Here is a 27722-nt window from a genome sequence, read left to right as displayed (position 1 = left end):
TTCTCATCTTTTTATTTCCACATGCTACACTTTGAAGGCTATAAAAGAAGGCAACAACTGTAAGGCAGTCTTTGAAGCACTTTATTCTTGTTTTCTGAAAATACCTTTGTAAGCAAGATATGTCAGAAAGGCAGAGTGGGCTCCTACTATAACTATGGCTCCTTTCCACTCATAGGAAAATGGTTGTTTTTATCTCTCCTATTGGTAAGAATGGGCTTTATCCTGCAAAAAAGGTCACCTGCTCCATTGCTAAGTGTTTTTTGTTATTTTTTTAATAGCATCTATATTGCAACTTTCATTGAATGGGCACTGTAGCATCACTTGAGATGCCTGTACCTCCATTCCTTGGGAGAGAACAGGGATTTTAATAATGCAGATCTTTTATGAAAACTTAATGATGCTGTCTCTCAAGAGCAAGGAAATACATTTGTTTAGTCACCGAAACAATTTTCACAAATCAACTCATAAAGGTGCTTTGCTATCCTTGTATATTGGTTTAGCTTGCAAGAATGTATCACAGATAGGCAGAACGGAGGGATCTCTGCAGGGAAGCTCAACTTCTTCCAAGTTCCCATAGCATGTGTGATACTTATAAATGTTATGAGATTTGAGTAAGACAGAGCAGAAACAAATCCATTTTTAAAAGCTGCACAGCAGAAGAAAATCTTGTTCTTCGTAGCCGATTGAGGTTCTGCTTTTCCCATACTGTCTTTTACTAAACTTCTCCCCTTGCCAAAAGCTTGAACCCCCATGACCTGACTTATAAATAGATCCCTCCCTCAGGCACTACCTGTTTCAAGCCCCTGACAGATTTTCCTAAAGCTCCCAGGTTTTTGGCACACAGGTATCAGGCCATTCAGAGGGACCTGTTGATATGGCAGCTTTAAAGCCAATTGAAATATGGCACTGTATGCCGGATGAGAATGTAAACTCTTTGGCTCAAGCTTTTAGAAATGTAAGTCTGTTTGATTGCCTTCCAAAATACTGTCAATGGGCCTCAATGTGGGAACTGGCTGAAGCAGAAAGCAAGTGTCTTGTCACAGAATGGATCTTGTCACTTTTTCTAATCATCCTTCTGGAGAGAAAATCGTTTGCAGTGTTGCAACAGTTGAATTTTGCCACGTGAAATATTTTTTAATGGTTTAAGCCAAATCCTTCACTTTTCCGGTAGACAAAGGTCTGACTAAGCCAACTCAACTGCTGGATACTAGATTGCTTAGCCATGGAATGTGGCTCTGTGTTGGCTCAGGTGGTCAGGTAACAGTCATCATTTGAAAATACCACCTCAGGTGATGAGACATTCCTTCCAGGTTTCAGGATACATTTATTCTTCAACAGTTTTAAAGGTTTTCCAGCATTCCCAGAAGACCAATGTCACTATGACCTAATTTATTTTGTCAGCACAGGTCTTTGCCCAAGGAGTATGATTGCCAAGGATTACAGATGGCAAAGCCATGACAGAAGTCTAAATATTTTTCCAAATATACATAAATTCCCCATGGCTTGTCTCTGGAGAGAACACTTCCCCTGTAAATCTCTCGACAAGTACCACTAATTACTGTCACACTGTCTTCTTTGGGGATAGAAAATAGACTTTCTTTTGTTCATTTATTCAAGAGAGATTGTTGAGCTTTTAAACATTTGGACTTTTTTGGCTGGTAACAGATCTTCGATAAGGAGTGCTGAGGGAGTTAGAGGGTGGCATCTGTGAGAGGACTCAGCTGCAGTGTAAACACAGCGTTAACATATCCCCGCAGGAGAGACACAGAGCTGCCCTTTTGCAGGGGACTTGTAGAACATTTCTCTAACTTAGTTTAGAAACACAATTCAAGGAGCAGGTATCCCACGAGGATGGTAAGACACTGAGTAATGCTTGGGTCTCAGACAGCTGTCATCTTAGTTATTTGTTAGGCAGAGGAGAGTAATCCCATCAAATGCAATTGGAATACTGCAGGTCAAACTACCAAGGTAAAAAAGCTCCTGCTTTTCAGAGTTTAGATTTAGCTCCAATCACCACTGTGGTGTGTTTCACCAAAATGAAGTTTGTCTAAAGCCTTTGAAATAAAACCCAAAAGCACTAACGATGCTGATAATTTTTTTTTCTCCAGAAAATCAATACAAGAAAGAGTTTGCTTGAAATGTTTGACTTTCATAGGAGGTACCTACAGACTTTTTTATCTTAGCAAATAGCACCAGGCACACTGGGAATGGAGAAAATGTAGCCTGTCTCTCCTGTCACCTTGCTTTTTAAGAATTAATAAATTCCACCATTTAGTACTTTCCGTTTTGTGCTATCAATGTTTAAAATTCAGCAGATTGAATTTCACAGCAGGTTTGGTGTAAGCCTTTAATCTTAATAATGATCCCTTGATCTACCATGGTCCGTCCAACTTGGAGGTTGTTAGAGGTCCCTTCTGGGAACTTTCCAGCTGTTTCTGTTTAGTTCATGTATATTTATTTACATGACCTTTTAACCCCGTTTGATTACAGAAAAATAGGATACAATTTAGCTGCAACTATTGTTGATCATTTTCCAGAGAACTAAATACAGCAAGGGAAAAGCAACATATGGCACAATTTTCTTTACTGATTGTTTATTATGTGCTGTTGTGACCTCATCAGTGCCTCTGGCTGTACTGCTATAGGTTAAAGAAAAAAGCTTGAGTATTTTTTCCCCTTAAGCTTTCAGACAAAACCAGATATGACCTGAAGATAATTTGTGCATACAGCATACCACACTGAAAAAAGCATAATGTCTGTCTGGGAAAATTAAATAGACTTTTTAGCATTGTGTTTCTAATTAGATTTTAAAATTTTATTTTTATCAAGTTGGAACTCATCTTTCTGCATTGTTGTTACATTTGTGCTTAGAGCTCACATTTTCATTCTGATACTGCTCCCCCCCGAATTCAGTCAGCAGCCTTTTAGTTTAATACTAATATTTTGACTCTAACACCATACCAGTATCCTAAGTAATTTCTAAGGTTCTAAATGTTATAAGAATACTTCTTCTATTCTTATTCTCTTATTAGAATAGTTCTGTTTTTCTAATGTAGAATGGAATGGTACAGAATGTAAGAACACAGATAAATACAGTTTGAAACTTGCAAAATCGCTTTGTCAAATTGCAGTCGAAGTTGTTCAGCAGAGGACAGCTCAATGTGAGCTTGAATGGATAATTCTAAGAAAGTATGAATGGAAATAATAAATTCTAAAAATTTACACCAAAAAATTCAAAGGAAATAAGGAGAAACTCAGGGAAGAAGATACAGAAGATAAGAGACAAATACTCCTCTCGGTTATGCCAGAGTGGCTTTGTTGTGTCCACAGTCCATCAGTGCCACTCTGCTGAGCTACTGGTGGTAACTTGTCCCATGAAGATTAATGGCCTGGGGAGAGCAGAAGAAATTAGTTGGGTTTGGTTTTTCAGAGTGCCTAATTCAACTTATTCCCGTGCAGAATTTTGAAAGCACTGGACCAGCACTCCAAAATGCGGCATTATGGGCTTTGGAGGTAATTAGTGACTATATGTATGAAATTTTTAAAATGCTCCAATATGATAAACACATTAATTTCTCTGCTATTGATCACAAAAGCATTATGTAGTCAAGAGGTCAAGGCCCTGCTATGTGATCATATCCTGAGCTGTTCCAGAAAAAACCTGTTAGTTGTAAAGCAACATTAACTCTGGTGGCATGGAAAGAACAAAATATGAAATTCAGCTGCTTGTGTTCAATGGGCTGGAGAGGGCATGGCTTGTCTCATTTACTGAGAAAGATTTTTCCTTTCTTTTTTTTTTCTTTTTTTTCTGGCATACCCTGAAAATGAAAGAAAACTCTATTCTTGGCATAAAATGAATCAGGAAAAAACCCCAAAGAATACCTGTGAAACCTGCACAGAGAAAAAGATTCATAATTCTTCGATATTCAGCTTGATATTCCATGAGCTGCTGACCTTTCTTGCATTATTAAAGATGCCTTGACTAATATTGCACAGTGTCTCTGGCAGATGTTGACGGTAATGTGCTCTGGAGAGTCTTCCATAGACAAAAATTGCTAGCAGGACTAGGACAGGGGAGCTTGAAAAGCCTGAGTTTTGAAATATGTCACTAGAACTAGATATTCTGTGTACTCAGGTGTAAGCAGGGAGAGTAATTTAATTGAGGAGTGGAAAGAAAAAAAAAAATCTCGTAAAAAGATTCCCAGAGTGCACAGAGGGAAAAAATGATACTGTGCTAATTACTTCTACTACAGTGGTGTTAGCCACAAATTCAATAGCCTTGTAAAAATAATCAGAACTGGGTAAAATGAAAATATTCAATTCTTATTCTTGTGACTGAGGATATGGTATTACTTGTTAGAATATTAAATTATATGGGCACACAGAAAAAAAAAGGGATTTAAGTCCAAACTGAAAATAAGATTTTAAGGTTTGGATTTAACTGTATTTAATTTTCGAATGTGTGTACCTGATATTTAGGACTGAAATAGTTTATTTGTAAGTTTTTTTCTGATAATTAAAATAGAAGATGAATGTGAATTCCTGCAAAAATCTTTATTAGCTGTGGATCCAATCCACAACCTGCTTTTGGGGAGCAGATTTAGAGATGGGATATTAAGTGCCATGAAGGCTCTGGATTTGAGCTTGAGATCCTTTGTCCTAAAAAGCTCCGTTACGGGGAAAGTCATTGCATGGGCCGTAGCAGAGCTGCTGCTGTGCCATTTCCAATCTGGCACAAGAGGCTGATGCCAAAACAAGTCAGTTGAAATGCAGAAGAATAAACAGGGGCAACAGCTCTATCTGACGTATGCAAACAGGTTTTTTAAAAAGCTTTGCTACAGTTGTGATCTGGATAATCCACAGTATGGGTAGGTCCTAAAGGATCTGTTGAAGGATAACCTCTTTAAATGCTGGAAAGGTTGTCGAAGAGGCACCTTGGTTAAACTTTGGAAAAAGCTTTAAGAACCACAACAGTGCCAGCCCTGCAGTGAGGTGTGTGTAGCAGAGAGATTAAAGCTCTGTACAGAGGCCTGGGAATAAAGGACTCTGCAGGTGAACAGGTTAATAGGACATTAACTGGGCAATGGGAGGTGCAGAGAAAACAGGTTGGGGATGTCGTTGCTAGAGGAATGTTGTGAATGATGTTGCTGAGGTCTGTGACAAAGACTAGCAGAACTTTATGGTTCCTTCTCGCAGATGTGGTTGCCAATTTCTTATGTGATTTCTATAATTTTATAGATGAAAATGTGAGTGTGGGTGGATAAGTGGCTGTGGTGGTTTGGGCTAGGCCTTCCTTGGTGACCAGTTTGTAACCAAGGAAGGGGCCAGATTTACCCAGTATTCCCTACGATTTTTACGTAAGCCAGATTATAAGAAGAAAGGAGGAGAGGCTTTTGCTCTCTTTCCTTCCGGCGGCTTGGAGGTGCAGGTTCCCTGCTGTTGAGTCTGCCGTGTTGGGGAGCGAGGCCTGGTGAGGCCTTGTCGACCTTGGGAGACGGAGGTTGCCGGCGATCTTCCCGGAGCAACTCTCAGTTGTCCCAAGGAGAGTGGTGATATATTTCCTTTGCTAACTCTCTAGTTACTAGATCTCGGGCTACTGATTTGGGATATATATATATATATATATATATATATATATATATAATTTTGGTTTTGTTCCCTTCCCCTTTCCCTTTCCCTTCCCTTGTGAAAATTGTATATATTTTAAAAGATATATATATATAAGTGTAAATATATTTATATATATCACTTTAGCTGTCTCTCTCGTTTCGGGTTATTTCTTAGTTGGTTGTTTTTCTCCCTCTTCTCCCTGAGGTTTGGGGGGGGGGGGACTTCTGGTGGTAAGGTTTGGAGACTTGGCAGGGAGCCAGCTTCAAACCATATCAGTGGCCTGTTTGTATTCCACCTCAAATCACGTAAATGAACACCAAAAACCTGATAACATACTTTATCAGTTTAAATCTTGCATAATTAATAAAAAATTGGTTAACTGCGGGAGGGTGATCTATTCTGCAGCACATTTACAAAACATTTTAGTCTGTTTATCTGAGACTGTTGCACTGCCATGGTGCCGTTTGTTTGGGGAATGCAAAGCACTACATCACGAGGGATATTGTAATCCCTTATTTATACCCTGGCAGATCCTGCCATAAGTGTCCATGTTGTTTGAGGCAATAGCCCTGGCTAACTTAGCAGGTGCACTCACCATATGTCAGAGTCCTGTAACTGATCACAGACATATGTGCAAAAATTAGCAATAAAGCAATGCTGAGGCTATTGTGGCTATAGTGGAGATTCAATCCTCTGCTGTGCTGGGCTTATTGTCTCTGCTGTGCCAAAGCATCTAAACGTGTGTTTAGCTTCAAGGCTGTCATCAGTCCTAAAGAAATCAATGCAAAACTCGAGCTTTAAATACCCTGGACAGTAAACATTAAGCACTGAGAAGGAAAAAAAAAATTGACAACAGGATTTTTTTTCCCAAATGCATTGAGCCACCTTGTTTGCCTTAGGCACTGTGCCCCTGTTCTTTATATCACACAGTGGCACTAAGGCATTTGTCCTCATTGTGCTGAGCAAAGAATAAAGAAGAATCCTTGCCCTGCAGTACTTAAATCTAAACCCTTAGACCTACCTCCCTTTTAATTCTGTTGGCTGAACTGGCTGCAAGCAGCACACATAGACCTTTCATCCTTATCCTCCCTTCTTATTTTGGGGATATTTTGAAATTTCGCATTATATCTTCTGCAATGGGAGCAGAGGAGCACGACCTCCTTTTGCTCTTCCCTCATTCTCATACCACAGCTCTTCACATTCTGAATGTTGAAATTCATTCATTCTGAATGAATTTCACTGCTTCTTCCACTTGGCCCAGGCCAAGGATTCTCCATGTTCCCTTGTCTTTCCTCATGACTTCTTTCTGTTTTGGTGAGTTGAAGTTTTACATGGAAGACAGGCAAAGATGATGTGGGACTCTTGTTATGCTGGTTTTGCCAAACAGTCCTGTGATGTGTAGGGCACTAGTAACTTCCTTGCATGCAAAAGTGTTTTCAGGGACAGAAACAGCCTGGAGTTTTCTATTTCTTTTGTTTATTTCCCTGAGTTTTCTGTAAAATCAAGTTGATTCTTCTCTACCATTCTTACAGCATTTCCAGAAATACAAGCCTTCATCAGACACCAGGTATAAAGTTTCTACATTACATTTAAGCAGAAAAATGCAGTAGGAGGGAGCAGGAGACCTCAACAGTTTTGCAGTGCTAATGGACCAGTTATGTGACTGGTGACAAGGGTATGGATCATTTGTTTTGTTCCTTCACTTAATCTCCTTCCAGAGTTCCCCTGAAATGTCTGAAGGAAAAAAGGAGAAAATCAAAGGAAAGCCAGTTTTTATTGTTCCTTAGCAAAGATCTCAAAGCTCACTGAGTTTCTAGGTAAGACTGTTGTAATATACACCTGTGTAGGAATTTAAATTGATGAGGAAAGGCTTGAATTTACTCCCTTGGCAGTAGAAGACTTAATCTATGTAAGGCAGGGTAAGTCTATTCACTTAAATTCAAGGGGTTTGTGTTGAACCCATAATTCATAATTGACTGAACCAATTAAGAGTCTTTTTAAACAAATCAACCAAAAAAGACCTTACAGCTAGAGTCCAATATTAGCAATATTAATCTGAATTTCAACCAATGAAAATGAAAAGCACAAAAAAGTAGTGGGAATGAAAGCCACATTTCTCACTATTACAGTGAGCAGGTACTTTGGAGGAGTGTGTAACTGAGCTGGAGAGACTCCTTGTGAAAGAACTCCAAGTGCTGACTGTTTCTGCCAGTGGGAATGATGGTAGTTTCTAAAGGCAGCTCTTAATTATTTGATAATTCTTCAGACCATATGACAAGGACTGCAGAGTGCATTGTTAAAAGCCTACACAATTAGAGGTGCTAAAATGCTTTGGTCAGATATTTGTCCTCATAATTATACAGGCATGATGGCAATCAATGTGTAATGATAATGTGTAAAAGCCAATAGAAGGACTATTATTAGAGCTTTTTAATTTGCTGTTTGTATATGTGTCTCTCTGTTATGGGACTTCCTGTTAAGGAGAAAAATTTCTTAATATTTGAGCCATTTTGCTAGATCATCCCTATTTGATGCTAATTGCACTTGGTATGAATTATAAAAACAGTGCTGAGCAGTAAGATATTGATTAATTTATTACTTCAAAGACAGATTTGTGCTTCTCTTTTCATGTTGCTTCTTAGCCTCTGATGACATGAAAATCTTAAAATCAAAATAATTTTCAAAATTGCTCTTCCACTTTGCTCTGCACCAACCTGTGTAAAGATGCTTGTTTGAAACTCCATTTTCATTGGAACTTTCAGGTGCACAAAGAAAGTAAGTAAAACACAAATCAGATTCTGCACTTGTGTGTATTGATACAGAGAGATGAGTGAATGGAAATCAGTGTAAATAAATAATAAATCCAGGCCAATTGAAATTCTAAGTTCTGACCAAATTGGCTTTGCCTGTTAGGTCTTTTGCCTGCAATAAAAAGTGCTTTTCAGGGTACCTTTAAAAATCTTTAAGTATTTTTGGATGAGAGATCCTTATTAACAAGAAAGCAGAAAAAATATACTTCTTTTTCTTGTTTCCTTCTTGAATATCTTCCTCTTCTCCTCTTGTTCAGGAATACAGCTGGTCAAAAAAGGAATATTCTCCTTTCTTATGTGATGTAACCGCTTACTGATTTTTCCACTTTAATTTTATGGCAAGTGTAGATTGGGTTGGTTGGTTGGTTGGTTAGTTGGAGTTTTTTTAAAAGCGAGAGCCAGAAAGTTTTAGTTTGAAAACACTGAAATGAAATATTTAATGGTGTTGACAAACTTTGTTGTTGTCAAAATATTTAAGGAATTTTAATCATTGCTTATCCTTAGTAACAAAACTACTATTGAAGAGTCACTCCCCACCTGATCTGAAGCAAATGAGGGGACTTTCTCTGCAATGTTTCTCAAGTATTATACATGGTACCAGTTGCACAGGAACAATGTGCCTGCCTACCACACCTTCAAATTTAATCCATAAATCTGTCCTAAACATCTTGCATTTCTTCAAGGGAAAATGAAACTTTCTCTCTGAAGAAATAGGAGAAAATCTACTGGAGCAAGTAACTGATATTTGAAGGGATGTTATAGATATTGTTAGCTAAAGTGCTTGAGCTCCAGTATTGAAATAAATACAATTTCCTCAGAAGAATAAAAAGTAAGAGATCTGTCAAGGAGAAGGTTATACTCAACAGTAAAATGAAAAGTGGAATCAAAAGAGAGAGTGGAATTGTTGAAGTATTAAATTAATAGAGCCAGAGAAAAACTTCCATTGGTAAAGAACTCTAAGATGATCAAGTCCAACCATTAACCCAGCATAGCCAAGCCCACCACTAAATCATGTCCTCAGGTGCCCCATAAATGTGTAATTTCTTAATGGATTTACAACAAAATATACTAATAACATAGAGGCTGTCACTTGCCATTTACACATCACCATACATCACTTCAAAGTCAGTGAAGAAAGGGGTTCGTGTAAACTAAGGAGGGCTCAGAGCAACAGTCTCTTGGACCAGATGTTATTAATCCTCAAGGGCACCAACACATTCATGAGACCATACTAAATACTGACTTACGTAAAGTAGCAATATTTTTTGGATAAGTGCTGCTTCCATGCATGTGCCAGCTAGAAATTGCCTGTCTGGAAAACAGCAAATGCAATAGAACAGTATGACTGGAATAAAATAAATCAAGAACAGAGTAGGCTACCTCTTTGAATTGTATTTCATATGTTGATGAGTTGATGGGAATACAAGATGTGACAGGAGTTATGGGAGAGTAGTAAAAGAAGGGGAGAGGGAGAGAGAGAAAAAAGGAGAAGGAAATTAAAAACAAAGATATAGGAGATTTGTGGGATAAGAAAGGTAGCACAGTGAGAAAAGTTGCACAGGGCAGGACTCTTCTGGGTTTTTGGACAGTGCTTAAAGCCACGAATGTTGTTGTGGATGCCCCACCCCTGGCAGTTTTCAGAGTCAGGTTGGATAAAGCCTTGAGAAACCTGCTTTAGTGGGAGGTGTCCCTGCCTGTGGCAACAGGGGTTGGGACTAGATGATCTTTAAGACCCCTTTAAACCCTTAACATTCTATCATTCCATAAATCATGTAAATGTCCTGCAATGAAGAAGTAACTTTGGACTGCTAAAACGTTTGGTGATGACAAACCTGGAAGGCAGAATGAAAACAAGCCATGCCAAAAACAAAATACTGCAAGTCCTGGTTCTGCACTATAAACTGATTGCTATGTATTGGCACAAGGTGCATGAAATTGTGTCAGAGAAATGCAAGGCAGTGTACGCTGTGTGGGAATTCATGAGCCACCCTATAGAGACAGGTGAGTTTGACCAGGCAGGAATAGGAAAATTTTCTCGTGCTCATTCTTGGTAACAGCCTGTAAACGGGGACAGTGCAACAGGGTAATGATGCAAAGGGGCCAGAGGTGTCCTGGGCTGCAGCTGCTTGAGGGCTGTTTGAGCAGCACAGAAGGGGTGTCAGCACTGCCATCACCTGCCAGAGATCAGGTCATAGCTGAGGGCTTCTGACCTGAGCTGAGGAGATGTCGTGACGTGAAAAGTCAAAGCTCTCCAAACCAGTTAAAAGGCACAGCCAGCCTTGCTCCTGTACAGACACAGCAGTTCTTGTCTGTAGGCAGCTTGCTTTTGCCTTCTTGTTGGTGTGGAGAACTGTTCAAGTGAGAAATGCAAAAATAAGATACATGACAAATACTAGAGAATGCTGACTGCTACGAAATTTGCCTGAGGGAGGTTTCCACAGGGCTTGCCAGGAAGAGGTTTGCCTCCAGCTGCTCAGATTTTCAAAATTTAAGTTTTGCCTGCAATGAGCTACAAATCTGCTGGGGAAAAGAAGCAGTGAGACAGCATTCTCAGGGATGACTGTATCAATGTGGGTGCATCTGGACTGTCATTCTGTAGTGGTTCCCTTTTCAAAGTGAGGTCCTATTTGTCTGTACCTTCAGTGTGCTACTTTGCTCTGTGCCATGAAGCTCTAGCAGCAAACTGCCTGCTCTCCAGATGAGACCGTGATACAGGTCAAAGACAGTCATGGCAGGACATCAGAATGCTTGGGGTAGTTGATGTCCCTCTACCCTCTTCCACTTCCACTGCTTCCAGGCATCCTGTGTCCCTGAAGCCCTCACACCTAATGAGAAATAGGCAGCATAACAGAAAGTCACAAATGTTGCAAATTATTCATTTCAATATTGAGCATTCAGCCTTATTGAGCATTCTGATGTTATACCTTTCTATTTTTCCTTTTCCATTGTGCAACCCCTTTTCAAAAAAGAGACAAAAATGAGGCTGTTCTGTGCTTAATCTCAATTTAGAGAGGAATTTTGTAGAAGGCAACTGGGTAGTGCACTAAAACTATGGGTGTTTTGATTTTTTAATTTTTGTTTTAAGTAGATTTCTTTGTCTCCAACCTGCTTGGCTTCTTGAGAAATATTTGGGCCTCTTGTTCTGCAACTAATTTACGGGCAGTTCTCTCAAAAGAGAAATCTTGGATGCCTATAAATTATTCTGTGTTCACTGTGGTCGTCCCAGAGGCCACTTCTGATGAGTTAGTACTGATCTCTACATCTCATTGCAAAACTTGACTTGGGACACTGAGATATCCCCAGAGACTATCTGATTATATTTTTTTTGCTGACCTACAGAGAGCAGTTTTCTTTTTTATTTAGGCCCGGACTATTATGTCAGTCAACTGAAAAGGGAAAAAAACGGGTATAATACTGTCCTCCTTTTAGACTGCAGACTGAAAGTGAGGAAGTGCTGGAAATCTGTCCTTAAGAGTCTGCAATGCAAATACCAGTTTGTATGAAACTGGGTTGATATCCTGCAATATTAAATTTATAGAGTGGATATTTCTGGAGATATGCATTTCTTATATTTGTGTTACTCTTCTAGCTTCTGACTCGAAGAGGTTCTATTTAGCAAGTGTGATAATGAATGCAAAGATCAGTTCTCCTAAACTGTGAGCAGAACAACTATATACTCACTCTCTGAGAGGTTAACTTTGAGTTTTATCTGCTAACTAATTTGTATTAACGTTGCATTCAACCCTGGAGTCAACAAATTATGAGCCCAACCCCTTATTTTTATGTACAGCCGGGAACAGAGGAGTAGAGAATGGTCTTCATACAAACAAGAAGATAAAGAGATTGCCATGGTGAGAAAATGCTGCAGGAGCTGGAATGGCTGTGTCATTGAAGCTAGCATTGATCTAACCCTTTTTATTTTTTTCTAAAGCACTAACTGAAAGTGAGTTGCAAAAGAAAATCAATTCTGAGAATCATTAGGGTTGGAAGGAACCTCTCCTGGGTCACACAGTCCATCACTACTATGATTGTTCCTAAACCAGCTCTAACAACTGGATATCTACTCGTATTTTTTATGATGCCTCTACATTTTTCTTTGTCTGGTTGCAACAATAATGTTAAAACAAACATTCTTTAAAAAAGAAACATTGCAAAGCAAGCCCTTGGGTACATTTTAGCTGACAGATAATCTTCAAGGCTCATTTGCTTTAAAAAAGTTACAGTACTCAGATGTCAATGTGTATTCATCTTTGCAGGTGGCAGGAGAATCAGAAATATTGCTGCCTCTTTTCTCTGTTGTGAGTGGGTCTCTCTTAGACTCTTCCACCAAACTCTTGATTTTTAAATGAATGGCTGAATGTCCACTGCTCTTGAAAGAGATTAAAAGGCAATTGTTTGTGGTTCTTCTTAAGGACAAGGAAACCTTACTTCGAGTCAGAACTACAGGCTAATACAACAAACTTTTACTAACATGGAGGGGATAGTTCAGGAAGGTGTCATTAGTCTTGTGTGATATCCAGTTGAAATCTCATAGAAGATGCAGGTTAATTCTTGTAACATAATGTCACTCTGATCTTCTGGGCTGCCTGATGTCTTCTGCTGTGTGTTCCAGCCTCTTTTCTCACCTGAGCTGTGTCTTGTTTTGTCTTGGGAAGGGTAGTTGGCAAATCATATTAAAATGCCTCTCTAATGCAGAATGGGAAGATGCTTTATTTGAAGGCTTGGATGAGGGAAGCCCACCTGTCTAGCTTTTGTTTCACTTCTGTTGTATGCCTTCAAATGCCGTGCAGGCATTGTGTTGTAACAGCACAATGTTACAGTGACATAACTTCTGCTGCAGCTTTCCAAAGTAAGACCGCTTCTGAATGTAGGTGAGGTAACCACGCCTACATGTTAGCTGTGGCTTGTAGTTGATGGATATCATATCAGCCAAAGTGCTTTACCAAGAAGTCAGACTAGTTTTCCCTTTTTAGAATATATAGATATTAGATATGTCTATATATCTATGTTGGATATAGAGAATATCTAAAATTTTTGCATCTTTTTTCTCCCCCCAAAAGAAAACTGCGTATAATTCAAAATGAGATTTTAATGGCTTTGGTATAAAATCAGTTCAGTTGGGAAGAATTTGTTTCGGAGAAATACTCTTTTCTAGCCAGACAACTTCTCCTTGGTGCCTTGTAGTACACTGAGGCTGACTACAAGACTTCCTTTAGGTTTGCCATGTGTGACTCAATGTTATGAGTTATGAGAGATGTTGTCTACAAATTTGTGGGTTTACTGCATGACAGATGAGAATCACAGAATCCTAGAATGGTTTGGGTTGAAAGGGACCTTAAAGACCATACAGTTCCAATCCTCCTGCCACGGGCAGGGATGTCACCCACTAGTTCAGGTTGTTCAGGGCCCCATCCAACTGACCTTGAACACTTCCAGGGATTAGATATCCGCAGCTTCTCTGGGCAACTTGTTCCACTGCCTCACTACCTAATAATAATAACAATAACCACCACTACCTATTCAGTTCTCTAATAAGAACTTATTTGACTATTCCTGTCCATTGGTGCAGGAATTAAATTCTTGTAGGCCTTATTTTGGGGGCAGCAAGTCAGGAACAGTGGCCGATTTAACTCCTTTTCCCATCTTGGAGTTCACCATTTTAGAGCAGTGAAAGAGTGAACTCCAGGGAGGACTTTATGGGGATGGTGTGAGGCAGTGCTCACTGTACTGCAGATTCATTGCTTTACTTCTCACCAGATACTTCCAGAGATAAAACATAAAATAATTCAATAATAACCTAATGCTTTGCCCTAATCTGGCATCTCACACTTTTATGATTTAGGAAAGAGGCAGTTAAATTATAATATCAAGAAAGCTGCAGCATAACGCTTTACTTTAGTTGCATAATTTTGCAACAGCAATTACCTCAGCTACAAATTTAATTTAAAAACTCTTTGAAAGCACAGTCTCTGTTATCACAGAATATACTTGAAATCAATGAAGGATGATTTCATTCCAAGTCTGAAGATACTATTTAATATCGAAGAAAGAAACCTGCACACAGACACAGGCTCTTATTAATAAATTCTGCTGTGGCAATTACAAATCTCGACTTCCATAAATTCATTTACTCTAGGCAAAACATGAATTATAAACAATGTTTGCCAACTTAATGGAGTTGCATTCTTGCACCTAGCTGGAAAATAGACAGGAGCTCTTGAAAATGATCCTAATCACGATGCTATTAAATAAGATGCAGAGAGCATACTCTGATAAACATCACAGTGACTGCCTACCATTATCTTATATTTTCCTTCATGATTCATGGTATCTTAGCAACCATATAGGCCTGATAACCTCTAATGACTCTAAAAATGATGCACTTGGAATCTATCACTTAAGGCCTGGTGCTCAAGTAATGACACTCTTTTCTTTGATGGCAGATCTCAAGTCAAATAAATACACAGGAACTGGAGCAGCTTTCTTTGTCTGGATATTCATATTTTGCATGGTTATTCAGACTGAGCAAGGAAAGGACTCTGTAATCCAGGCTTAATCAGTATGGATTTTTGGATAGACACACATACCTTAATTAACTATATAGATTCAAAAGAATGTCAAAAGAGCACTGGGTTATTGACTGACAGTTATTATTTGTGAGTTAACTGGGGACATGAAAAGAGCAGTCTCCTAGCAGAATGAGGGAAAACGTACAGCTTTATCAACAGTGCTTGAGAATCTGGACCTTACTGGGCTGGCTGTGGAGCTGTTAACTGCCTGATCACTGTTGATGAGTCCTGGGATGCTCTGATTGAAGCTTTTGAACTTAAAGAGATAATGTATTGACTGTATTAGTGTCCCTGTGTCATCAAGAGTGCAGGCTAGAAACAGCCAGTGTGAGACAAGGTGGCACTTAGTCATCATGGTTCGAATTTCTGCCAGTAACACACTTGTTCTTAAGATGGGAATATTTAGATTTAGGTGCAAGTAGTTCCTGTTTCCTTCTGGATTTTTGGTATTTGCAGAGTAAGGTATGATTGCATTAGTTAAGTTAGAGCTAAACCACGAACATAAGGTCTTTCAGCTTTGGACTCAGACAGGGGATCCCTGTTCCAGAGGCCTGTGATAAGGGTTGAGGCAGTGAGGACAAGGCTTGTGGGTGTCCAGCTCTGTGGAGACCACAGCAACCAGGGTCTTGTGCTTGTCACAGGACAGAAGTCAGCATGAGAGGATTCCAGAAGCCAGGAAGCATGAAACTATCCATTTCCTTTCTGGAAAGAAAACTGGTGAGAGTACAAGCACTGGATATGGGTATGCAAAGAGTGGGATTCCCAGCCTGTGGAATATCTAAGACCCACAGTTCAACAAAGGTATTTTCAGTAGACATATTGTGGCCTGCTACACTGTCCTCAGAGGAGAGGAGGACTGACTGATGGGGTGGGAGTGCTGCTGAGCTGAATCTGAGTTGCCACTTCCAGGAGAAGAGAGAGCTGGATGCATACACGCAGGTAAGTGCCCAGGCCAACAGTGCTGTGCCAGCATTGCCAGGGAACCCCAGCATCCTCTGTCAAAGCCTAATGCCTTGGGAATTTACATCCAAAATCCCCAAGTCTGAGAAACAGAAACTATTGTGTTTTGGAGTACTTTCCCTTTCCCATGGTGAATATTATCCCAATAAAAACTGCAGAATCAGAGGTATTGTCAAGCTGCAGAATAGGGAACTGGATGTCAATGCCATTTACTGACTGTTACTGGTATAATTCTCTCAGATGCTGAGCAGACGACATTTACATTTAAAAATACAAGTAATCAATGTATGTTAATGTATGCCCTTCATGCATTTTGCACTGGAGCATTTTACCAGCCACTTTAAAGGTCCATGCTATTGCAGGCAAAAAAACTTTCAGGAATGTACCAACAACAAAGGCTTTCAGGTTTGGGAAGAAAAATAACCCAGCAGATTTTTCAAAATATTTTCTGTGCCAGCTTTTAACCTCTGCATAAGTACTAATGCCCTGTCTGTGTGGTGGAAACCACTTTAACTTTGAACTTTAAAATGCTTTATCTTCTTTTTTGTAGGGTGTATATCAACAGTGTATGCATAGGAAAAGGCACAGGGGTGGCACATGCAGAAGGACAGCATGCTGCCCACCACATGACCAGAGTCCCCAAGGAAGGTGTGCCTGAACTTATCTTTAAGCATTGTGAGTGCTACCACTTTGCAAATATGGTTATCAAAATCCTGATGAAGAACTCTCTGCCATAATTCCAAATTAAAGTGACACCTGGTATGACCCTGTTAGTAAAATTTGACATATGTCTGTGTTACTTTCAGGTATGTGGGCAAACAATTATTTTAGAAGATGGATAGGTAGGGTGTGAATTTGTGAGGGCTCAGAGCAGCTGTTTGTGTACAGGATTTTACCTCATTGTGAGTACAAAGCAATAAAGAGCACTAAAAATATTGCTCTAGGAAAGATCCATCACCTTACCCAGGGTGGGTTGGGGTTATAGTGTGCACCTGGAGATGGCTTGCGGGTGCTCCCATCCGTTCACGTCATAACTTATGCTGCAGCATCTCTGTGAGCCATAATTCCATGAGAATTATTAAACTCAAAATTCTGTCAATGTATGATATGAAACAAAATGCTGCAGGCTTTGTTAGAGCTCGTTGTTGTCTCCAAATTATTCCTGGTATCTCTGTTGGTTTCATCCCCTCAAGAGCTTACCAGCACATTCATAATGGACAGTCCCCCATTCTGCCTTGGGCAGAGACACATAGGCCCCCTCAGGGAAGAAATTGCTGGGAGTTTGAACCCAAGGCCAAAACCTGCCTTGTTACAAACCATGGGAAGCAGATCTGTGGCTGCTGATCCCAGTTAACACGGTGTTTGGTTGTTCCCTGGCTGGTAACAGTACCTCTTGTTTACATCCTAGTCCATGTGGAACACAGCTGAGAGATCTTTGCACTGGTTTGGATTTTTGTTTTTTGAAAAATTCCTAAAAGATAGATTTTTTTTTTTTTTATAATAGGCAAAAAATGCCCCCCCCCCCTTCCCCTGCTCCCAGTTTGATCAGCTCTAGTACAGTTTTTACACTCTTACAGCCCTGTAAATGGATGCTGGGGCTTGTTTACAGAATCCCACAAAAAATTGCCTTAAGTGGGCCCATGGCAGACTTTGACTTTGCCCTTCGTGACTGGAATTTCAGAGTTTATACAGTTTGGTGAGACGTCCTACTGCTTTATTCTCAGCAACTCTGCTGTCAGAAGCACCTTTGGTGAGCAGTTGTGTATTGACAACCAGAGAATGTTTCAGATTGTACATGAAAGAAGCCTAATTTCTCACATGATTCCTGGAATATTTGAGCTATCATGTAATTATGATATAAAATTTGGAGACTATATTACAAGATGCATTTTTAAAAAAACCCAACAGAAACCAGACATACTGTCAAAAATTCATCAGCAGTTCCTTCTGTATAACACACTTTCCAAGAGACAAGTGAAAAAATGTCAAAACCAAATAAAGAATCCTTAGCTACAACAGCTATTCAAATCCAATTTAGCCTTTCTTATACATTTCTCTTCCTGTAAACCACTCTCCTCATGTTTTCTTCCAGTAAATGAGATGTGCATAATTCAGTCTTATTAGAGAATTGATTCCTTTCAGAAAAAAAAAAAAAGTAAAATTCTTCTGAATGCTGGGGGAGGGAAGAACCAATTGTACTTATTTCATAATACTTTAGTTCATATTCCCAGATTTCCAATTTTCCCCCTGTCTGCAGGTTGTGCTGAGATACACTGATAGGAACATGGGCCACATCAGATTTCTAATAATGGTCTAGATGAAATGCATCCATATATTCATTTTTTCTATGCTCTAGACGCAAATGTCCAATTTAAAAGCTCCACCTCCCCAATATTTCATTTCTTACTAAATAATTTAGAGTACTTTTCCCTCTTTCTTACACTGGTATATATGGGGAATAGCTTTCTTCAAACAAATAGCATTATTCTGGCAATTATTATGTTGATAAGAGAAGAAATAGTGCAGAGATTGGGTTTTATGATATGTTTTAAAATGACATATTTGTCTGCTATGGAGGGAGTGAAATGGAGATTAGAGACTCAACTGAAATATTTTTTTTATAAAAACTGCACCAAATCTTCTGATGAAATAAGTAGATGCAGCACTTTTGATTTCAACAGCCTCTCGAGGTGCTGACCTGAGGTTTTTATTTCTAATCAATTTTAGGATTTGTGACCTTGGTTGACCTGTTTACCTGTTACTTGTATTCCTTGCAGACTGAAGATTTTACAGCCAGTGTGAGGCCAACAAATATGCAGTGCATGAGTGTGCTTTACCTAAGGGAAAAGAACACACAGTTGTTGTATGATATGGTCCACTGCCATTTCCTCTGGGGTTAAGAGGGCAAGTGCAGCCAAAGTGTAACCCCATGCATTTGTAGGGACTGCAAAGTGTTACACTGGAGTTCAGCGTGAACAGCACAGTGAAAATGGCGAGAGACCAGAAAGAATGAGGAGAGCTATTAAGGATTTGGTTATGTGTTCTAAACTGCCTCATGAATCTGACAACATTTTGGCTGGTATAAAAATATTTATAGTATAGAAGATTAACATTTGCACTACTGAGCTCTTCAATTTCACTTACCTTAGAAAAAGGGATTTTGGCAATAAGAACCACCAATTGCAGCCTCCTCCCTGAGAAGCTGATGAGTTGTCGTGTGGAGAAACGGCCCCAGTGGTGGGGATGTGGCTGAGAGGTGCCACCCAGAGTGTGGTGGGAAATGATGCCTTCTCAGATTGGCAATATGTCACAAGTGGGGTCCCCTGGGGATTGAGATGGGGCCTGATACTATTTATTGTCATCATAAGTGATCTGGAATAAGGGATAAAGCGTACTCAGACAAATGCGCTGATGATACCAAACCGAGTGGGGAAGTGGACACTTGGAAGGGAGAGCCACCTGCAGGGAGACCTGGACAGGCTGGAAAAGTGGACTAACAGGAGCCATATGAAGTTCAGGGAGGACAAGTGTAAATTGTAGACAGGGGTAAAGTACTCTCTCAGCCTCCTTCTGGTTGCTGCTGCTTCTTGCAGTCCGCTGCAGCTCTTTCAGAAAAAGCACTTTTCTGACTGCACCAGGTGCTGCAAGCTCAGGATCAGTCACGTAGGCTTTGCCTTGGGGAGATCAGTGGTGGTGAAGTGTCTAATGAAACAAATAACAGAAACAGTAACAACAGAAATGAGGAAAATTAAGTTTTTCAGCAAACATGTCTTTCATTTTTGCTGCTGCAGGGCTAGATATTTGCTTTTATTCTGACTTTTTTTTTTACTTGAAGTCACAGCAATAGGTACAAGGGATTGCTGGGAAACTGTGCTAATTAACACTGTCTTTGTTTTATGGAATTCAGAGAGGAAGCTGTCCGTGTTCATTAAAAGAGTGAATGATGGCACAAATTAGTTTAAGAGATCCATTTGTGAGTCTTTTCCAGGATATCATATTGTCTACGGGTTTTTTTGCAGCTGTTTGGTTGGTTGGTTGGTTGGTTTTTTGGGTTTCTTTTCCCTTCAACTTTGAAAATTAGATTGCCTGAATATTTCATCCTTAGCAGAAGAATTTCTTTATGAGTAGAAAGAAGAATTATAATTAAGAATGTTAGAATTGGGTTATTTCTTTTTTTCTTCTTGTTGAAAATGTTTTCCTGTGTCACGTGCACAGTTTGAGATTTTCTCAGGCCTCTTCTCTAGTACGTCATAACTGCAAGTTCAAGGGGCAGCCTTGGTGCCCACAGCCTGTCTGGTTGGGACTCTGCACTAACCTTCTGCCTACTCCTGACTCTCCCTCCCTGACCTGCCCTTTCTCTTCCTTTTTCCTTCATTTTTCTAGCATTGTTGATTTTTATGGTACCATTTCCTCTGGAGTGTGACTTGGAAACTGTGCAGAGTTCATTTCCCTCTGACATGTTGCTTCCTCCCTTCACCTCTCAATTATTTTCTGGGAGAGACTAATTTTTGCCCTTTCTCAGTAACAAATATAATATAACAAATGATAGATACAATACCACACCTGCTACATAAGTCAGTATAGACTAAAGCTGGAGTTCAGCAATAAAACTCAATATTATCTTAGAGATCAGATTCTAAATTAAAAAGCTAAATAATTGTTTATCACAAGGGCAAGAGAGATTTTATTTACTGTGAATTTTTTGAAAAAATTCATTTATCTCTGATGTGAGAGGGCGTGTTCAATTTTATTAACAGCAGAACCATGTTTTTGAAAATGGTAGACTTTTTTAGTGATACATATAAAACGTTTTTCTTACCAAGCTGTCATTAGGTCTTTGCTCCTTTAAAGTATCTATTCAGAATTTGAAAACTCCTGTGTTTAAATGAACCTTAGACTTCTCACGAAGTACATGTACTGTGTGTCAAGTGCTGCTTTTTGTTATAAGTATTTCCCTGACTATTGTGGCTTTTTCTGCAGGAAAGTTGCTTTATGAAGTTTCTGCTCTTTCCTTTTCCCTTTCAGTCCTGCCCATTGCTATAGATTGCAGCCCCACCTGTTTTGTCACTGAAAGATTTTTCAGGACCACTGAAATGATCTGGACTAAAAAAAACTTTCAGGGAGATTTGCAAAATGATATCACATGGGTGGATTTGAAATACGCTTGGTGATGATTTTCGCTTGGCTTGTCACCACAGGCAGTGCCCTGGGTGGGTGAAGCTGGCACTGTGCTCTTTGCTCTGCTGCTTAAAGGGGGGATCTGCTGATTAACTCTTTTTAAGTTACTAGGGCTTGGTGGGTACAGTGAGAAAACTGCTTGAGTACCCTTTAGTTTTAGCAGTGCCTGTTAGTGCTATGAGCCTGATGTCTTATTGATCTGTTATGGGATGGTGGGACCACGAAGGTGCTGGGTAGGTTAGCTCAGTGTCTGTAGGTGTGGCTGACTCAAGTGGCATTTGGTAAATACGGGGATGCATTTATTTTTTGCTTGTTTGCAGGAATTTCTCCCTTGCTTTTTATTCTCACTGGATATTTATTTTTAAAAATGATGCAATATAAAAGATACAGCATTTAATTTCCCATCCACTTAGTCCTCAAACAATGGTATTTTTTTGTGCTGTTACTATGCAAATGGTTACCAAGTGAATAACTACCCTCATAAATAGTCACAGACAGAAATTGCTTTAGCTGCATATGCTAATAGATAGTCTTATTAGTAGGGTTTATTAATTGGTTTGGTGTCTTAATTAAATTGGTGTGCCAGTGAGTGGAAAAAACAATCCTTGTTAGGCCAGTGGATTCCTTACTATATGTCCTAGTATTTTTTACATTCAGAAAACTTCAGAAGCAGTGACTGAGGCTCCAATACTGCTGAGGCATTTCTCAGATACTGTATCAGACACTTTCCAGAGCGAGATAAAGAAATAAAATTAGAGTTTGTTTTCGAATTTGGATGACCACTAATTCCCAGTCTTATACAAAAATAACATATTTCACTCATCTTTGGTAATAGGGCCCAACTTGTCCCTTCAAAATCCCTATGTGTTCCCAGGCTGTGTGTTTTACATGCAGGGGAAACACAGTGAGCACATTTGAGCCCTGTTCTCTTCAATATCTTCATAAATTGGATTAAGGACTGGAAGGGATACTAAACAAGTTTGGAGATGACACAAAACTGGGAGGAGCTGTTGACTCCCTTGAAGGCAGGAAGGCCCTGCAGAGAGACCTGGACAATCACCAACCATATGAAGTTCAACAAGGGAGAGTGTCAGACTGTGCACCTGGGATGGGGCAACCCCGGATGTACAGACAGATTGGGAAATGAGATGTTGGAAAGCAGTGCTGTGAAAGGGACCTGTGGGTCCTGGTCAGCAACTGAACATGAGTCAGCAGTGCCCTGGCAGCCAGGAAGGCCAACTATGTCCCGGGGGTCATCAGGCAAAGCATCGCTGGCCAGTCGAGGGAGGGGATTGTCCCGCTCTGCTCTGCACTGGGGAGGCCTCACCTGGAATATTGGGGCAGTTTTGGTCACTGAAATATAAGAAAGACATTAAGCTCTTTGAGAGTATCCATATGAGGGCAACAAAGACAGCGAAGGGCCTTGAGGGGAAGCCATATGAGAAGCGGCTGAGGGCACTTGGACTGTTCAGCTGGAGAAGAGGAGACTGAGGGGAGAGATCATTGCAGTTACAACTTCCTTGTGAGGGAAAGAGGAGGGGCAGGCACTGATCTCTTCCTGAGGGAATGGTCTGAAGTCATGTCAGGGGAGGTTTAGGTTGGATATTAAAAAAAGGTTCTTCCCCCGGAGGGTGTTTGGGCACTGAACAGGCTCTCCAGGGCAGTGGTCACAGCACCAAGGCTGAGAGAGCTCAAGAAGCATTTGGATGATACTCTCAGGAGAGTTACTCTTGGGGATGGTCCTGTGCAGGGCTGAGGGTTGGACTCTATGATCATTGTGGGTCCCTTCCAACTCAGCAGATTCTGTGATTCTGTGAGCCATGTGTCACTGGAAGAAGCTTGGGTATTGCCAGTGTTAACTTTAAGTGTGCTGTGACCGTTGGCTATTTCCAAGCAGTGTTATATTCCTGTGGAAAATGTTAGAATAGTTTCATGCCAACAGTAACTTTCCAAGAATAAAACATGCTGCTTATGTATCTGATAATACATAATACATCCCTGTGAATTAAGATGTGCCTCGTTTCTGGAGTTATCTGCATCTCTGATAAGTTGTTTTTGACATATAATTCTGTATTTTTTTCTTTTGCTCTTCCCCTCCTTTAAAAAATATGCAAAATGTGCAGTTTTACTGCAGTGTAAGCCAAAAGCATAATTCATGTTGCACACATATAATTTGATTTCAAAAGATTATCTGTAGTACTGGCAAAACATCAGTGAACCAGGCTGCACTGAGGTAATAAAATCAGACACTAAAAGCATCTGGGGTGTTTTGGGTGAAGTCAGCAACCACTTTTTAATGACAGTTTACAGGTTTTTTTCTGGCTGTTTTTTTCTTTCCCCTGTTTTTGTTTTTTTAGTGTAAAAAATATTATTTTGCACTTAATTTTTTCTTAACATTGATTTTTCTGTATTTTTTTACTCCTGATGCTTAGCTCCCACTGGTATCAGTGGAAGGTGTGCAGATGGGAAGTGATTCTCCAAGGACACCCTGTGCATGAAAGAGGAATCTTCTCCCTCCTCTCTTCTGCTGTAGCTCTGGGGCTGCTTACATTTGAAGGATCTCACAGCCTGAGTTTCAGTCTGGGAAGCTTTGACTAGACTGATAAAAAATATATCATGGTTTTAGGTGGGAGGCTGTATGATGCTTCAATGAGGAAGGTTGGGAGGAGTTTTCAGTCTGTGTCCTGTGGGATGATGGTAGAAGAACAAGAATCTGCTGAAGAGGGCCCAGTGGAGGGATACAAAGGATGATGAGGGGACAGGAACATCTCTCTTGTGAGGATAGGCCGAGGGAGGTGGCCCTCTTTAACTTGGAGAAGACAGGACTAAGAGGGGACCTCATCAATGCACACAAATATTTTTAGGGTGAGTGCCTAGATGGGATCAGACTCTTTTGAGTGATGCCCAGTGACAGGACAAGGGGTAATGGTCATAAACTGAAACACAGAAAATTCCATCTGGAACAGGTTGCTCAGAGAGTTTTGGAGTCTCTTTCTCCGGAGATATCTAAAACCCGTATGGACAACGCGATCCTGCGCAACTGCTCTGGGTGAACCTGCTGTAGGTAGCAGCGGTTGGATTAGATGGTATCCAGAGGTCCCTTCCAACCCCAACCATTCTGCGATTCTGTAATCTCCTCTTTCTTTTTAACCATTATTTTATTGGAAGAGACAATATATTGGATGGCAAAGTGAAGTAAAAAAGGTGTATGATCTGGCAAAAACATATCTTAACCTTGGTGATGGGGTATTACGGGATTATTTAACACCTGTGCTGCTGTACCCAACACCTTTTGTACCAACAAGAAGGGATACTGAAGACAGAATATAAAAGACTGATAATAGAGACAATATCCTTTCTTATTGTGACTGTATAAAGGGGAGATAGTCTCTGTGCTAAAAAATTTGCAGTCTCACTAAAGTCTTTGTTAACTGCTTATTCCTTTGTGAGGATGCTACTCCAAGCAAGTAGTTGAATTTCTAGCAAAAGACTCAATGAGATCTACAGACTGGGCAATTTATTATAGTCTACACTTGATTTCTAATTAAAATGAAGTGTTGGAATCCTAATGGATATGAAATTCTCCATCTTTTTCACTCTCTATCATTCACTTAATGTTGGAGTTTGAAAGAAATCTTATTTGTCAGTTTTTGAATCTGTGACTTGCAGCTGTAGCAAAACATTTGGATAGAAAACCTATTTTCTAAAATTTACTTAGGGTAAAATGGCCTTTTTTATTGTTTACTTCCTGCATTTGAAATAACTTTTGTTAAAGACCAGCTTCTGCACCTGTGTTCCTCCAGAAATCTGTCTCTTCAAATTCTCTAGACTGATTTGTCGTTTTCTTACGTGCCAGAACCAGTTGTGTCTCTTACTGCATTAAATGGCTGACATAACTTAATGCCTCATGACAGTTGCAGCTGCACATCACTGTGGCTGAGAAACCAGGAGAGAAACAGAGGCTCAGACCTAGGGAAGGCTCAGTATCTCCAGTGCACAAGTTGTACTTACAGGACTTGAAGTCTGGCTGGCAGTTGTGTTAGTTATCTTTTTTTTCCCCTTTTTTGTGAGTCTGAGGGAAGGTTGAAGTCAGTGGAAGGCTGAGAGGATCTTTGTACCTTTTTTTTTTTCCCCTCACCTGTACACATATCTACCTCATATCTTAGTTTCCTACTCTGGAGGGTCAGACAGAAGGTCACCTTGAAATCACCTTTGTGTGTTGGCCAGAATCAGTCGTAAGAATTCATTCAGAGTTTCTCTCGGCCCTTACTATCCTGATTTAATAAAATCAAGTAGCTCTTCGTAGTCCTGTCAGATGAGAGGTTTAGACGGAAAGGTTATTCTGTATGACAGGGCTTATGTATCATCCAGATTTCTATTACTTTACATTTTTGGGATTTGTGCTTTTAAATATGAGGGTGAAGTGATAGTTCAGCTTTATAACCTGGTCTGATTCTGCTCCTCAGTAGAAGAGGTACAGATTCCTCTGAAGAGTGCAGTTCAATCTAGGGCTGCCAAACCAAATACAAGGTTCTTGTAGCCACACCAGGGTAAACATGGTTCAATGGAAAAACATCCTTTACAAAAACATTGGTGTTCCTTTAAATACTCCATATGATGGAAAGTTTACGATATCACTGTCACTTTATAAATTAGTCCATGGATTAATTCCCTCAGTTAAAAGCTCTTTAGTTCTGCTTTGGCCTTAAGAATTTCAATTTTTTACCCTTTGGACCTAGTGTCTGTAAAAAGCATCTAGCAAAAAAATGGGGCAAATACTGAAAAACGTGGACTGTGTTGCTATTTTTCTGCCTTCTGCATCTTGATTAAAACAAGATGCAAAAAATATGTGTCTTCAGAAATTTACAAGTGCATATGTCTGTGACACCTTTTACAGCCTGTTAGCTAAATCCTGAAGTGGTTGTAATTGGAAGGTAAATTCCTCTCCTGTATGTGGGTTATTTGGCATCTGTGCCTCGGACACTACTGAGTCTCTGCCAGGTGAAGCCAAGTAGGACTTTTCTGTATAATGTTACACATGAATCAGCATGAGCTTTTCCAAGTTGAACCACTTATTGCAATCTGCCACTTGCCATTGTGTTTTGCTGAAGTCTTCAGCACTCCACTCTCAGCTTATAAGGGTCTCTGCTCAGATTAGGCCCAGTCTCAGGCTGTTTAAGGACGTGTGGGCTCACACATGTGACTGTAAAGGGAGTGAAATCTCCCCTTGCAGTCTAGGTTGGTTTAATTTCTCAAACTGTATGAAAACGATGCCATCTTAACACAGTGTGGAATGGGCCTGCCATTTCCTGGTAAAAATTGGCATAAAGGAAGACTATGGGTAGTAATGATAAAAGATGATGTGAGAGGGAAATAGAAAACTCAATGTTACAACCACCAGTTGGCAGCCCTAGGATCGAGGGTTTGGCTGGCTGTTTAATAACTTCCTTGCTTTAGGGGATAACATAGAAAGCATCTGTCGTTGAAGTGAATAAGCTGTGGCATTTCAGAACAAAACCTTGCTGAAATCCTCTCGAAGATCTCTGTGGCTGTCACTGCCTGCTGAGCACCTCACCTTGCTGCTGTGCAGGTGGGGGCATGGTGCCACGAGGGGCCTCATGGCCCCTTATCCTGAGGTTGGATGTACCAACTGTCCCTGGCTGAGCAGCAAAAACCAGAACAGAGCAACTTGGGAAGAGCAGAGTTATCTGTTGAGTCCTAAAACAACCATGGCACTTAATTTTCCAACTCAACAAAAAGTGAAGCTTGTAGTCACCTAACCTTTCTCTTGTTTGTTTACAATAAATAACCACTCTAAAAATCGTCATCTTTAGACAGAGTTGGTAGAAGATCTGGGATGGCCATTTAATTTCTTCTCCAATTATTTTTTATTATTAACATCTCATTCTACAGTAGCTGTAGCTGTGTATGGTACAGCAAAGTTCAGACAGCTCAGAGCTCATCCCCATCCTTCCTGACCCTACAATTACCCTTGTGTTTCAGCTTATTTTCCTTCCAGCTTTTTCTTGGTCTCCGTTCTTCATTCCATACATAAAGTAACTTTAATAGCTTGACACGCTAGAGCTGACTTAGCTTTTGCCATTTCTCATCCTCGTTTGAATATATAATGGCCCAGAAGGATAATTGTTCTTATGTTTCCATTGTTACAGTGTTGTCTTTTCCTAATTTATGTCCCTCCTATTGCTGCAGTGGTATTTCTCACTGGCTCCTAGTTTAGAAAATTATCTATAATTGCTTTGATTTCAGAGGACATCAAGAACACCAGTGTGCTCAGACACCTCCCTTCCTCCTCACCTGACTCACTACAAATATATACGTCTATTTACTTTTCACAGAAGTTTATTATGCTTGCAAAAGCTTGGAGGAAGACTTACAGAGCTTAGTTTGGCATGGCTAACAGGAAGCTCAGGCAGACTTAGAGGGGTAGTTTAAGTTGAGCAACATATACTTGAGTTTGATTATGTTGTATTTCACAACACACAGCTCTTTTATAGCTGGAAATTGTTTTGAGATTTGATTAGAGCTTTCTGCTTTTCTATAGAGCCTCAAGTTTTTATGAAAGAGAAAGAACTGA

Source organism: Corapipo altera, unplaced genomic scaffold, assembly GCF_003945725.1.
Source record: "Corapipo altera isolate COAL_440 unplaced genomic scaffold, ASM394572v1 65, whole genome shotgun sequence".
Taxonomy (NCBI): domain Eukaryota; kingdom Metazoa; phylum Chordata; class Aves; order Passeriformes; family Pipridae; genus Corapipo; species Corapipo altera.
This window is presented reverse-complemented; position numbering follows the sequence as displayed.